This window comes from Somniosus microcephalus, chromosome 23, assembly GCF_052327205.1.
Source record: "Somniosus microcephalus isolate GS21.2 chromosome 23, FLI_Smic_1.0, whole genome shotgun sequence".
NCBI classification, from domain to species: domain Eukaryota; kingdom Metazoa; phylum Chordata; class Chondrichthyes; order Squaliformes; family Somniosidae; genus Somniosus; species Somniosus microcephalus.
The window spans coordinates 69,867,285-69,883,132 of record NC_141009.1 but is presented as its reverse complement, the minus strand read 5'-3'; positions in this window follow the sequence as shown (position 1 = coordinate 69,883,132).

Here is a 15,848-nt window from a genome sequence, read left to right as displayed (position 1 = left end):
TTCCTTGGAATGGTCCAGTACTACGCACGTTTCTTACCTGAGTTAGTGACCATGTTAGCTCCATTGCACGAGCTCCTCAAGAAGGATGTCCAGTGGAAGTGGACGAAAGCGCAACAGGAAACTTACGATGCTTGTAACACAGAGCGTGAGCTTAAGTTAGCGTGTGATGCTTCCAGCTACGGTGTGGGAGCTGTCATAAGCCACGTAATGGATGATGGCCAAGAGAAACCAATCGCGTTCGCATTGCGAACCCTCAGAAAGAGCGAAAGAAACTATGTGTAAATTGAAAAGGAAGCACTCGCCATAGTGCTTGGAATCAAGAAATTCCAACAGTTCCTGATTGGCAGAAAGTTTACCCTGATAACCGATCACAAACCATGCAATATCGGAGTCCAAATTTGCCATCCCTGCAATGGCCGCATCAAGAATGCAATGCAGAAAAGTGTGAAGTGATACATTTTGGTAGAAAGAATGAAGAGTGGAAATATAAACTAAATGGTACAATCCTGAAGGGGGTACATGAACAGAGAGACCTGGGGGTATATGTGCACCAATCTTTGAAGGTGGCAGCACGGTGGCATAGTGGTTAGCACTGTTGCCTCACAGCGCCAGGGACCCGGGTTCGAATCCGGCCTCGGGCGACTGTCTGTGTGGAGTTTGCACATTCTCCCCGTGTTTGCGTGGGTTTTCTCCGGGTGCTCCGGTTTCCTCCCACAGTCCAAAGATGTGCGGGTTAGGTTGATTGGCTATGATAAATTGACCCTTAGTGTTAGGGGGATTAAATACGTGGGGTTACAGGGATAGGGTGGGATATGTGTTGGTGTAGGGGTTACGGGGATCGGGTGGGATATGTGTCGGTGCAGGCTCGATGGGCCGAAATGGCCTCTATCTGCACTGTGGGGTTTCTGTGTGTGTTTCTGTGTGTTGAGAAAGCAGTTAAAAATGCTTATGGGATCCTGGGCTTCATGAATAGCGGTATAGAGTACAAAAGCGTGGAAATTATGATGAACCTGTATAAAACACTGGTTCGGCCTCAACTGGAGTATTGTGTCCAATTCTGGGCACCGCACTTTCGGAAGGCCTTAGAGAAGGTGCAGAAAAGATTTACAAGAATGGTTCGAGAGATGAAGGACTTCAGTAACGTGGATAGACTGGAGAAGCTGGGGTTGTTCTCCTTAGAGCAGAGAAGTTTGAGAGGAGATTTGATAGAGGTGTTCAAAATCATGAGGGGTCTGGACAGAGTAGAGAGAGAGAAACTGTTCCCATTGGCAGAAGGGTCGAGAACCAGAGGACACAGATTTAAAGGTGATTGGCAGAAGAACCAAAAGTGACATAAGAAAAAACTTTTTTACGCAGCGAGTGGTTAAGATCTGGAATGCACTGCCTGAAAGGGTGGTGGAGGCTGTTTCAATCACGGCTTTCAAAAGGGAATTGGATAAGTACCTCAGGAAAAAAATTTGCAAGGCTACGGGGAAAAGGCGGGGGAGTGGGACTCACTGAGGTGCCCTTGCAGAGAGCCGGCACGGGCTCGACAGGCCAAATGGCCTCCTTCCGTGCTGTAACCATTCTATGATTCTCTGAACATTAGGCGTTGTTGTCACAATATGACTACATGATTGACTATCGCACTTCAAAGCAAAAGGCAATCGCAGATGCCTTGTCCATGTTGCCACATGAGGACTCGTGTGTTGGGAGTGAAGGTGAGATTTTCACGCTAGGTGCAGTTGACGAAGACTTTCCCCGTGAATGCAACTGAGATTGCAGATGGGACTCAATACTGAAAAGAGCGTATGAAAACACCTTGAATGGATGGACTGATCAGTGTCTGGATGCAGAATTGAAACCATTCCATTGTAGGAATGTCTAGTTCCTATCCAAAAGACTGAGGTCCACTCAGGCGATCAAATAAACGAGGTTTAATGAAAACTAACAGAGTTTAACGGATAACTACAGGAGAACATCGAATATAGGTCTAGTCAGTTCGGAGGCTCCACGAGGACTGCAAGGGCGGTCCCGTGGCTGACGACATGACATCACGTTTTTCCCGCCGGTGGGGGATCACGTGATGAACGGCGTGACGTCATCGCGTTTACCCGCGCTATTAAAGTGATCACGCTCTGTACATGTAAACAGTGAAAACAAAGATACAGACTCAGACTGTAGCTAACATATTATTAATAGCAAAAGTAAAACGGCAAGGAGGCCTGACAAGCCTGTCAGATCGACTTCTGTAGCCATGAAGTGGAAGCTGATGGATGGCGGGCGAACTGGCGGACGGTTGCGTTTGATCTGGCACGGTGACTGTGGGCGGTCAGCCACGTTTCGGCAGTTGTGCGATCTCGACTGGGCGGTCAAGGTCCAAGTGAGCCGGCTTCAACCGGTCAACCGAAATGTGGTCCGGTTTACCACCGATATCGACCGAAAAAGCTTTGTCTCCCGGCTCTATCACGCGGAAAGGACCAGTGTAAGGGGGTTTGAGTGGATCCTGATGCGCGTCGTGGCGGATAAACACATAGTCGGCATTCTTCAGTTCAGCTGGGACGTGGGAACTCTGCAAGCCGTGATGCGACGTAGGCACTGGAGCAAAACCTCTGGCTGCCTCCTGGTGGCTGATGAGCTGCTGGGATGCGGACCATGGCTCTGTTGGAGTCAGAAGGAAATCTGGTACGCGTAGCAGCTGGCCATATACGAGCTCCGCCGAGGACGATTGAAGATCTTCTTTAGGCACCGTACGAAGACCCAAAAGGATGCATGGAAGCCTGTCCACCCAGCCCGCGCCTTGAAGGCTGGCTCACAGTGCGGCTTTGAGCGACCTGTGGAATCGTTCGCACAGGCCGTTCGCCCGTGGATGGTAGACAGTGGTGCGATGTAGCTTGACGCCGAGCCCCTGAGCCACAGCGTTCCAGAGCTCAGAAGAAAACTGCAGCCCACAATCAGACGAGATGTCCGCCGGTACCCCGAAACGGGCGACCCAAGAGGAGATGAATGCCCTGGTGACATCTGCGGAAGTGGTGGATGACAAAGGAACCGCCTCCAGCCATCGAGTGGTGCGGTCCACGTTGGGGTCACCAATGCAGGAATGTCTAGTTCCTATCCAAAAGACTGAGGTCCACTCAGGCGATCAAATAAACGAGGTTTAATGATAAGTAACAGAGTTTAACGGATAACTACAGGAGAACATCGAATATAGGTCTAGTCAGTTCGGAGGCTCCACGAGGACTGCTTGGGCGGTCCCATGGCTGACGTCATCACGTCATCACGTTTTCCCGCCGGTGGGGGATCACGTGATGAACGGCGTGACGTCATCGCGTTTACCCACGCTATTAAAGTGATCGCGCTCTGTACATGTAAACAGTGAAAACAAAGATACAGACTCAGGCTGTAGCTAACATGTTATTAAAGGGAATTATATACAATTGATCGGAGTCCCTTAGTGGCTCCGCCACACCATAACCATTGTACTGAATTGTCCTGTGAGCAAGGTTGTATCAAGTGGGGAAACAGAGTGGTGGTACCTACTTCTTTGAGAGTTAGAATTCTGGCCGAACTTCACACTGAACATGCAGGGATCGTCAGTATGAAATCAATTGCAAGAAGCTTTGTTTACTGGCCTGGATTGGACAGTGATCTTGAATCACTTGTCAGTAAATGCAGCGTTTGCCAAAATTGCAGAAACAAACCACCCAAAACTCCACTACAGCCCTGGTCATGACCAAGTAGACCTTTTCAGAGAGAACACATAGACGTCTGTGAGAAAGCAAATGATTATTTCCTAGTACTTGTAGATAGTCACTCAAAGTGGATTGAAGTGAAACATATAGGTTCAAACCAGTCTGAGATAGAAACAGGATCATCTTTGAATTCGGAACCAAAACAATACTGCCTGAAAATTGGTTCAACACCAAAACCTCTGTAAGGAGATCAGGATGGCTCCGCAAACCTGTTATTAAACTGGATTTGTAATTCATTTAAAAGAAAAAAAGCCCGGAGTTTGTCCTGTGATACATGTAATGGTGGGAAAAGTGGGACCATAGTTTTGTTGTATTTCAGAGGGGAATACAGTGTAATGTATTATCACATGGTTTGGTATGAGCATACTCAGTTTGCTGTGGCCTAATAAATCAAGCACATGGACCAGCAACTCATCGTGTCTCAGTCCTTCATTTGTTCTACCCACATGTATTACAGTTACCGACCCTCCCACCAGTGCAAACAGTTTCTCCTTATTTACTCTATCAAAACCGTTCATCATTTTGAACCTCTATTAAATCTCCCCTTAACCTTCTCTGCTCTAAGGAGAACAATCCCAGCTTCTCCAGTCTCTCCACATCACTGAAGTTACTTAAGGCATTAGGTTCAGTTGATTACACAAGTAAGAAAATTAAGTCCAGTCCGAGAGTTCTTAACCATTATTCTGCAGTGAGTGACTCACCTCCTGACTCCCCAAAGCCTTTCTACCATCTACAAGGCACAAGTAAGGAGTGTGATGGAATACTCTCCACTTGCCTGGATGAGTGCAGCTCCAACAACACTCAAGAAGCTCGACACCATCCAGGACAAAGCAGCCGCTTGATTGGCACCCCATCCACCACCTTAAACATTCACTCCCTCCACCACCGGCGTACCGTGTCTGCAGTGTGTACCATCTACAAGATGCACTGCAGCAACTCGCCAAGGCTTCTTTGGCAGCACCTCCCAAACCCGCGACCTCTACCGCCTAGGACAAGGGCAGCAGGCGCATGGGAACGCCATCACCTCCAAGTCCCTCTCCAAGTCACGCACCAACTTGACTTGGAAATATATCACCGATCTTTCATCGTCACTGGGTCAAAATCCTGGAACTCCCTCCCTAACAGCACTGTGGGAGCACCTTCACCACAGGGACTGCAGCGGTTCAAGGCGGCGGCTCACCACCACCTTCTCAATGGCAATTAGGGATGGGCCATAAATGCTGGCCCTGCCAGCGACGCCAGGAATCAATAACATCAGCATCAGCATATCCGACTGCTACAACTCACAACGTTCAGTCCTGGATGTGATTAACAGCAGCAATAAGAGCAGAATGGGACCAGTGTGGCCAAGTGTGAGCTCGCTGGTGTGTCAGTAAGTACGTTGGGCGGGTGAACGGCCTCTCCCTGGTGTGAGCTCGCTGGTGTGTCAGTAAGTACATTGGGCGGGTGAACGGCCTCTCCCTGGTGTGAGCTCGCTGGTGTGTCAGTAAGTATGTTGGGCGGGTGAACGGCCTCTCCCTGGTGTGAGCTCCCTGGTGTGTCAGTAAGTACGTTGGGCGGGTGAACAGCCTCTCCCTGGTGTGAGCTCGCTGGTGTCTCACCAGCTCCTCGGGGATTCTGAATCAGAGGCTATAAAACCAGGACGATTCCCTGACCACATGCTCCCCCCGCCGTCCCCCCACCCTCGCCCCACACCCACATTGAATCACCCTCACCGCGACTCCACCCTAAAGCCTGCCTCCTCTTGCTCCTCCACAGATGCTGTCTTGCCCATCTGGGTGGTCCCAGCCCTGCACACTGCATTACCCCTGGGTTACACACTGCATTTACCCCTGGGTTACACACTGCATTACCCCCCGGGTTACACACTGCATTACCCCCCCCGGGTTACACACTGCATTACCCCCCGGGTTACACACTGCATTACCCCCCGGGTTACACACTGCATTACCCCCCGGGTTACACACTGCATTACCCCCCGGGTTACACACTGCATTACCCCCCGGGTTACACACTGCATTACCCCCCGGGTTACACACTGCATTACCCCCCGGGTTACACACTGCATTACCCCCCGGGTTACACACTGCATTACCCCCCGGGTTACACACTGCATTACCCCCGGGTTACACACTGCATTACCCCTGGGTTACACACTGCATTACCCCCCGGGTTACACACTGCATTACCCCTGGGTTACACACTGCATTACCCCCCGGGTTACACACTGCATTACCCCCCGGGGTACACACTACATTACCCCCGGGTTACACACTGCATTACCCCCCGGGTTACACACTACATTACCCCCCGGGTTACACACTGCATTACCCCCGGGTTACACACTGCATTACCCCCCGGGTTACACACTGCATTACCCCCCGGGTTACACACTGCATTACCCCCGGGTTACACACTGCATTACCCCCGGGTTACACACTGCATTACCCCCGGGTTACACACTGCATTACCCCCGGGTTACACACTGCATTACCCCCGGGTTACACACTGCATTACCCCCCGGGTTACACACTGCATTACCCCCGGATTACACACTGCATTACACCCCGGGTTACACACTACATTACCCCCGGGTTACACACTGCATTACCCCCCGGGTTACACACTGCATTACCCCTGGGTTACACACTGCATTACCCCCCGGGTTACACACTACATTACCCCCGGGTTACACACTGCATTACCCCCCGGGTTACACACTGCATTACCCCCGGATTACACACTGCATTACCCCCCGGGTTACACACTGCATTACCCCCAGGTTACACACTACATTACCCCCGGGTTACACACTACATTACCCCCGGGTTACACACTACATTACCCCCGGATTACACACTGCATTACCCCCCGGGTTACACACTGCATTACCCCCCGGGTTACACACTGCATTACCCCCCGGGTTACACACTACATTACCCCCGGGTTACACACTGCATTACCCCCCGGGTTACACACTGCATTACCCACCAGGTTACACACTGCATTACCCCCCGGGTTACACACTGCATTACCCACCGGGTTACACACTGCATTACCCACCGGGTTACACACTGCATTACCCCCGGGTTACACACTGCATTACCCCCGGGTTACACATTGCATTACCCCCCGGGTTACACACTGCATTACCCCCCGGGTTACACACTGCATTACCCCCGGGTTGCACACTGCATTACCCACCGGGTTACCACTGCATTACCCCCAGGTTACACACTGCATTACCCCCCGGGTTACACACTACATTACCCCCGGGTTACACACTGCATTACCCCCCGGGTTACACACTGCATTACCCCCGGGTTACACACTGCATTACCCCCGGGTTACACACTACATTACCCCCGGGTTACACACTGCATTACCCCCGGGTTACACACTACATTACCCCCCGGGTTACACACTACATTACCCCCGGGTTACACACTGCATTACCCCTGGGTTACACACTACATTACCCCCGGATTACACACTGCATTACCCCCCGGGTTACACACTGCATTACCCCCGGGTTACACACTACATTACCCCCTGGGTTACACACTACATTACCCCCGGGTTACACACTACATTACCCCCGGGTTACACACTGCATTACCCCATGGGTTACACACTGCATTACCCCCGGGTTACACACTGCATTACCCCCGGGTTACACACTGCATTACCCCCGGGTTACACACTACATTACACCCCGGGTTACACACTGCATTACCCCATGGGTTAACACACTGCATTACCCCCGGGTTACACACTGCATTACCCCGGGTTACACACTACATTACCCCCGGGTTACACACTACATTACCCCCCGGGTTACACACTACATCACCCCCGGGTTACACACTGCATTACCCCCCGGGTTACACACATTACCCCCGGGTTACACACTGCATTACCCCCGGGTTACACACTGCATTACCCCCGGGGTTACACACTGCATTACCCCCGGGTTACACACTGCATTACCCCCGGGTTACACACTACATTACCCCCGGGTTACACACTGCATTACCCCTGGGTTACACACTACATTACCCCCGGGTTACACACTGCATTACCCCCCCCGGGTTACACACTGCATTACCCCCGGGTTACACACTGCATACCCCCCCGGGTTACACACTACATTACCCGCGGGTTACACACTGCATTACCCCCCCCCCCCCGGGTTACACACTGCATTACCCCCCGGGTTACACACTGCATTACCCCCGGTTACACACTGCATTACCCCCGGGTTACACACTGCATTACCCCTGGGTTACACACTACATTACCCCCGGGTTACACACTACATTACCCCCGGGTTACACACTGCATTACCCCCGGGTTACACACTGCATTACCCCTGGGTTACACACTGCATTACCCCCCGGGTTACACACTGCATTACCCCCCGGGTACACACTGCATTACCCCTGGGTTACACACTGCATTACCCCTGGGTTACACACTGCATATACCCCCCCGGGTTACACACTACATTACCCCCGGGTTACACACTGCATTACCCCCCCGGGTTACACACTACATTACCCCCGGTTACACACTACATTACCCCCGGGTTACACACTACATTACCCCCGGGTTACACACTGCATTACCCCCGGGTTACACACTACATTACCCCCGGGTTACACACTGCATTACCCCGGGGTTACACACTGCATTACCCCCGGGTTACACACTACATTACCCCCCGGGTTACACACTACATTACCCCCCGGGTTACACAGTACATTACCCCCGGGTTACACACTGCATTACCCCCGGGTACACACTGTATTACCCCGGGTTACACACTGCATTACCCCCCGGGTTACACACTGCATTACCCCCCGGGTTACACAGTACATTACCCCCGGGTTACACACTGCATTACCCCGGGTTACACACTACATTACCCCCGGGTTACCACGACTGCATTACCCCCCGGGTTACACACTGCATTACCACCGGGTTACACACTACATACCCCGGGTTACACACTGCATTTACCCCTGGGTTACACACTGCATTACCCCCGGGTTACACACTACATTACCCCCGGGTTACACACTACATTACCCCGGGTTACACACTACATTACCCCGGTTACACACTGCATTACCCCCCGGGTTACACACTGCATTACCCCCCGGGTTACACACTGCATTACCCCCGGGTTACACACTGCATTACCCCGGGTTACACACTGCATTACCCCCGGGTTACACACTGCATTACCCCCGGGTTACACACTGCATTACCCCGGGTTACACACTGCATTACCCCCGGGTTACACACTGCATTACCCCCGGGTTACACACTGCATTACCCCCCCCCGGGTTACACACTGCATTACCCCCGGGTTACACACTGCATTACCCCCCCCCGGTTACACACTGCATTTACCCGGGTTACACACTGCATTACCCCCCGGGTTACACACTACATTACCCCCCGGGTTACACACTGCATTACCCCTGGGTTACACACTGCATTACCCCGGGTTACACACTACATTACCCCCGGGTTACACACTGCATTACCCCGGGTTACACACTGCATTACCCCCGGGTTACACACTACATTACCCCCCCCCCCGGGTTACACACTGCATTACCCCCGGGTTACACACTGCATTACCCCCCCCCCGGGTTACACACTGCATTTACCCCGGGTTACACACTGCATTACCCCCGGTTACACACTACATTACCCCCCGGGTTACACACTGCATTACCCCTGGGTTACACACTGCATTACCCCCGGGTTACACACTGCATTACCCCCCGGGTTACACACTGCATTACCCCGGATTACACACTGCATAACCCCCGGGTTACACACTGCATTACCCCCCGGGTTACACACTACATTACCCCCGGATTACACACTACATTCCCGGATTACACACTGCATTACCCCCGGGTTACACACTACATTACCCCCCGGGTTACACACTACATTACCCCTGGGTTACACACTGCATTACCCCGGGTTACACACTGCATTACCCCCGGGTTACACACTGCATTACCCCCGGGTTACACACTGCATTACCCCCGGGTTACACACTGCATTACCCCCGGGTTACACACTACATACCCTGGGTTACACACTGCATTACCCCCAGTGTTACACACTGCATTACCCCCCCCCGGGTTACACACTGCATTACCCCCCGGGTTACACACTACATTACCCCTGGGTTACACACTGCATTACCCCAGGTTACACACTGCATTACCCCCGGGTTACACACTGCATTACCCCGGTTACACACTGCATTACCCCCCGGGTTACACACTACATTACCCCTGGGTTACACACTGCATTACCCAGGGTTACACAGTGCATTACCCCCTGGGTTACACACTACATTACCCCCCGGGTTACACACTGCATTACCCCCGGGTTACACACTGCATTACCCCCTGGGTTACACACTGCATTACCCCCGGGTTACACACTGCATTACCCCGGGTTACACACTGCATTACCCCCGGGTTACACACTGCATTACCCCGGGTTACACACTGCATTACCCCCCGGTTACACACTGCATTACCCCCGGGTTACACACTGCATTACCCCCCGGGTTACACACTACATTACCCCCGGGTTACACACTGCATTACCCCCGGGTTACACACTGCATTACCCCCCCGGGTTACACACTACATTACCCCCGGGTTACACACTGCATTACCCCCGGGTTACACACTGCATTACCCCCCCGGGTTACACACTACATTACCCCCGGGTTACACACTGCATTACCCCCGGGTTACACACTGCATTACCCCCCGGGTTACACACTGCATTTACCCCGGGTTACACACTACATTACCCCCCCGGGTTACACACTGCATTACCCCCAGTTACACACTGCATTACCCCCCGGGTTACACACTGCATTACCCCCGGGTTACACACTACATTACCACCCCGGGTTACACACTGCATTACCCCCGGGTTACACACTGCATTACCCCGGGTTACACACTGCATTACACCCCGGGTTACACACTGCATTACCCCCGGGTTACACACTGCATTACCCCGGGTTACACACTGCATTACACCCCGGGTTACACACTGCATTACCCCCGGGTTACACACTACATTACCCCCGGGTACACACTACATTACCCCCGGGTTACACACTACATTACCCCGGGTTACACACTGCATTACCCCCAGGTTACACACTGCATCACCCCCCGGGTTACAACACTGCATTACCCCTGGGTTACACACTACATTACCCCTGGGTTACACACTACATTACCCCCCGGGTTACACACTGCATTACCCCGGTTACACACTACATTACCCCCCGGGTTACACACTACATTACCCCCGGGTTACACACTGCATTACCCCCGGGTTACACACTGCATTACCCCCGGGTTACACACTGCATTACCCCGGGTTACACACTGCATTACCCCCGGGTTACACACTGCATTACCCCCGGGTTACACACTGCATTACCCCCCGGGTTACACACTGCATTACCCCCGGTTACACACTGCATACCCCCGGGTTACCACTGCATTACCCCCCGGGTTACACACTGCATTACCCCGGGTTACACACTGCATTACCCCCGGGTTACACACTGCATTACCCCCGGGTTACACACTGCATTACCCCTGGGTTACACACTGCATTACCCCCCGGGTTACACACTGCATTACCCACCAGGTTACACACTGCATTACCCCCCGGGTTACACACTGCATTACCCACCGGGTTACACACTGCATTACCCACCGGGTTACACACTGCATTACCCCCGGGTTACACACTGCATTACCCCCGGGTTACACATTGCATTACCCCCCGGTTACACACTGCATTACCCCCCGGGTTACACACTGCATTACCCCCGGGTTGCACACTGCATTACCCACCGGGTTACACACTGCATTACACCCAGGTTACACACTGCATTACCCCCCGGGTTACACACTGCATTACCCACCGGGTTACACACTGCATTACCCCCGGGTTACACACTGCATTACCCCCCGGGTTACACACTGCATTACCCCCGGGTTACACACTGCATTACCCCCCCGGTTACACACTGCATTACCCCCCGGGTTACACACTGCATTACCCCGGTTACACACTGCATTACCCCAGGTTACACACTGCATTACCCCGGGTTCACACTGCATTACCCCGGGTTACACACTGCATTACCCCGGGTTACACACTGCATTACCCCCGGGTTACACACTACATTACCCCGGGTTACACACTGTATTACCCCCAGGTTACACACTGCATTACCCCGGGTTACACACTACATTACCCCCGGGTTACACACTGCATTACCCCCAGGTTACACACTGCATTACCCCCCGGGTTACACACTACATTACCCCGGGTTACACACTGCATTACCCCCCGGGTTACACACTGCATTACCCCCCGGGTTACACACTGCATTACCCCCCAGTTACACACTACATTACCCCCGGGTACACACTACATAACCCCCAGTTACACACTACATTACCCCCCGGGTTACACACTGCATTACCCCAGGTTACACACTACATTACCCCACGGGTTACACACTGCATTACCCCCAGGTTACACACTGCATTACCCCCCGGGTTACACACTGCATTACCCCCGGGTTACACACTGCATTACCCCCGGGTTACACACTACATTACCCCCGGTTACACACTGTATTACCCCCAGGTTACACACTGCATTACCCCCGGGTTACACACTACATTACCCCCGGGTTACACACTGCATTACCCCAGGTTACACACTGCATTACCCCCGGGTTACACACTACATTACCCCCGGTTACACACTGCATTACCCCCCGGGTTACACACTGCGATTACCCCCGGGTTACACACTGCATTACCCACCGGGTTACACACTGCATTACCCCCCAGTTACACACTACATTACCCCCGGGGTACACACTACATAACCCCCAGTTACACACTACATTACCCCCGGGTTACACACTGCATACCCCCCGGGTTACACACTACATTACCCCAGGTTACACACTGCATTACCCCCCGGGTTACACACTGCATTACCCCCCAGTGTTACACACTACATTACCCCCCGGGTTACACACTACATTACCCCCGGGTTACACACTGCATTACCCACCGGGTTACACACGGCATTACCCCCGGGTTACACACTGCATTACCCCCGGGTTACACACTGCAGTATCCACCGGGTTACACACTGCATTACCCCCCCCCCGGGTTACACACTGCATTACCCCCGCGTTACACACTGCATTACCCCCCAGTTACACACTGCATTACCCCCGGGTTACACACTGCATTACCCCCCGGGTTACACACTGCATTACCCCCGGGTTATACACTGCATTAACCGCCCGGGTTACACACTGCATTACCCCCCGGGTTACACACTGCATTACCCGGGTTACACACTGCATACCCCCGGGTTACACACTGCATTACCCCCCAGTTACACACTGCATTACCCCCCGGGTTACACACTACATTACCCCCGGTTACACACTGCATTACCCCCCAGTTACACACTGCATAAACCCTCGGGTTACACACTGCATTACCCCCGGGTTACACACTGCATTACCCCCCAGTTACACACTGCATTACCCCGGGTTACACACTGCATTACCCCCGGTTACACACTACATTACCCCCGGGTTACACACTACATTACCCCCGGGTTACACACTGCATTACCCCCGGGTACACACTACATTACCCCCAGGTTACACACTGCATTACCCCCGGGTTACACACTGCATTACCCCCGGGTTACACACTGCATTACCCCCCGGGTTACACACTGCATTACCCCCCGGGTTACACACTGCATTAACCCCGGGTTACACACTGCATTAACCCCCGGGTTACACACACTGCATTACCCCCCGGGTTACACACTGCATACCCAGGGTTCCACACTGCATTACCCCTGGATTACACACTGCATTACCCCCCGGGTTACACACTGCATTACCCCCGGGTTACACACTGCATTACCCCAGGTTACACACTGCATTACCCCCGGGTTACACACTGCATTACCCCATGGGTTACACACTGCATTACCCCCCAGGGTTATACACTGCATTACCCCAGGTTACACACTGCATTACCCCCGGGTTACACACTGCATTACCCCGGGTTACACACTGCATTACCCCCGGGTTACACACTGCATTACCCCGCGTTACACACTGCATTACCCCCGGGTTACACACTGCATTACCCCCGGGTTACACACTGCATTGCCCCCCCAGGTTACACACTGCATTACCCCCGGGTTACACACTGCATTACCCCCGGGTTACACAGTGCATTACCCCCGGGTTACACACTTGCATTACCCCCCGGGTTACACACTGCATTACCCCCCGGGTTACACACTGCATTACCCCCCGGGTTACACACTGCATTACCCCCCGGGTTACACACTGCATTACCCCCCGGTTACACACTGCATTACCCCCGGGGTTACACATTACATTACCCCCCGGGTTACACTGCATTACCCCCGGGTTACACACTGCATTTACCCCGGGTTACACACTGCATTACCCCCGGGTTACACACTGCATTACCCCTGGGTTACACACTACATTACCCCCGGGTACACACTACATTACCCCCGGGTTACACACTACATTACCCCCGGGTTACACACTACATTACCCCGGGTTACACACTACATTACCCCCGGGTTACACACTGCATTACCCCCGGGTTACACACTGCATTACACCCCGGATTACACACTGCATTACCCCCGGGTTACACACTGCATTACCCCCGGGTTACACAGTGCATTACCCCCGGTTACACACTGCATTACCCCCAGTTACACAGTGCATTACCCCCGGGTTACACAGTGCATTACCCCGGTTACACAGTGCATTACCCCGGGTTACACACTGCTTACCCCGGGTTACACAGTGCATTACCCCCGGTTACACACTGCATTACCCCCCAGTTACACAGTGCATTACCCCCGGGTTACACACTGCATTACCCCCGGTTACACACTGCATTACCCCGGGTACACACTGATTACCCCCCGGGTTACACACTGCATTACCCCCGGGGTTACACATACATTACCGGATTACACACTGCATTACCCCCGGGTTACACACTGCATTACCCCCGGGTTACACACTGCATTACCCCCGGATTACACACTACATTAACCCCGGGTTACACACTGCATTACCCCCGGGTTACACACTGCATTACCCCGGGTTACACACTGCATTACCCCCGGGTTACACACTACATTACCCACCGGTTACACACTGCATTACCCCCGGGTTACACACTGCATTACCCCCCGGGTTACACACTGCATTACCCCCGGTTTACACACTACATTACCCCCCGGGTTACACACTGCATTACCCCCGGGTTACACACTGCATTACCCCCCGGTTACACACTGCATTACCCCCCAGTTACACACTGCATTACCCCCGGGTTACACACTACATACCCCCGGGTTACACACTGCATTACCCCCCAGTTACACACTGCATTACCCCCCGGGTTACACACTGCATTACCCCGGGTTACACACTGCATTACCCCGGGTTACACACTGCATTACCCCCGGGTTACACACTGCATTACCCCGGGTTACACACTGCATTACCCCCCAGTTACACACTGCATTACCCCCGGGTTACACACTGCATTACCCCCGGGTTACACACTGCATTACCCCCCAGTTACACACTGCATTACCCCCCAGGTTACACACTGCATTACCCCCGGGTTACACACTACATTACCCCCAGTTACACAATCTGCATTACCCCCGGGTTACACACTGCATTACCCCCGGGTTACACACAGTGCATTACCCCCAGTTACACAGTGCATTACCCCCGGGTTACACACTACATTACCCCCCTGGGTTACACACTGCATTACCCCTGGGTTACACACTGCATTACCCCGGGTTACACACTACATTACCCCTGGGTTACACACTGCATTACCCCCGGGTTACACACTACATTACCCCCGGGTTACACACTGCATTACCCCCCAGTTACACAGTGCATTACCC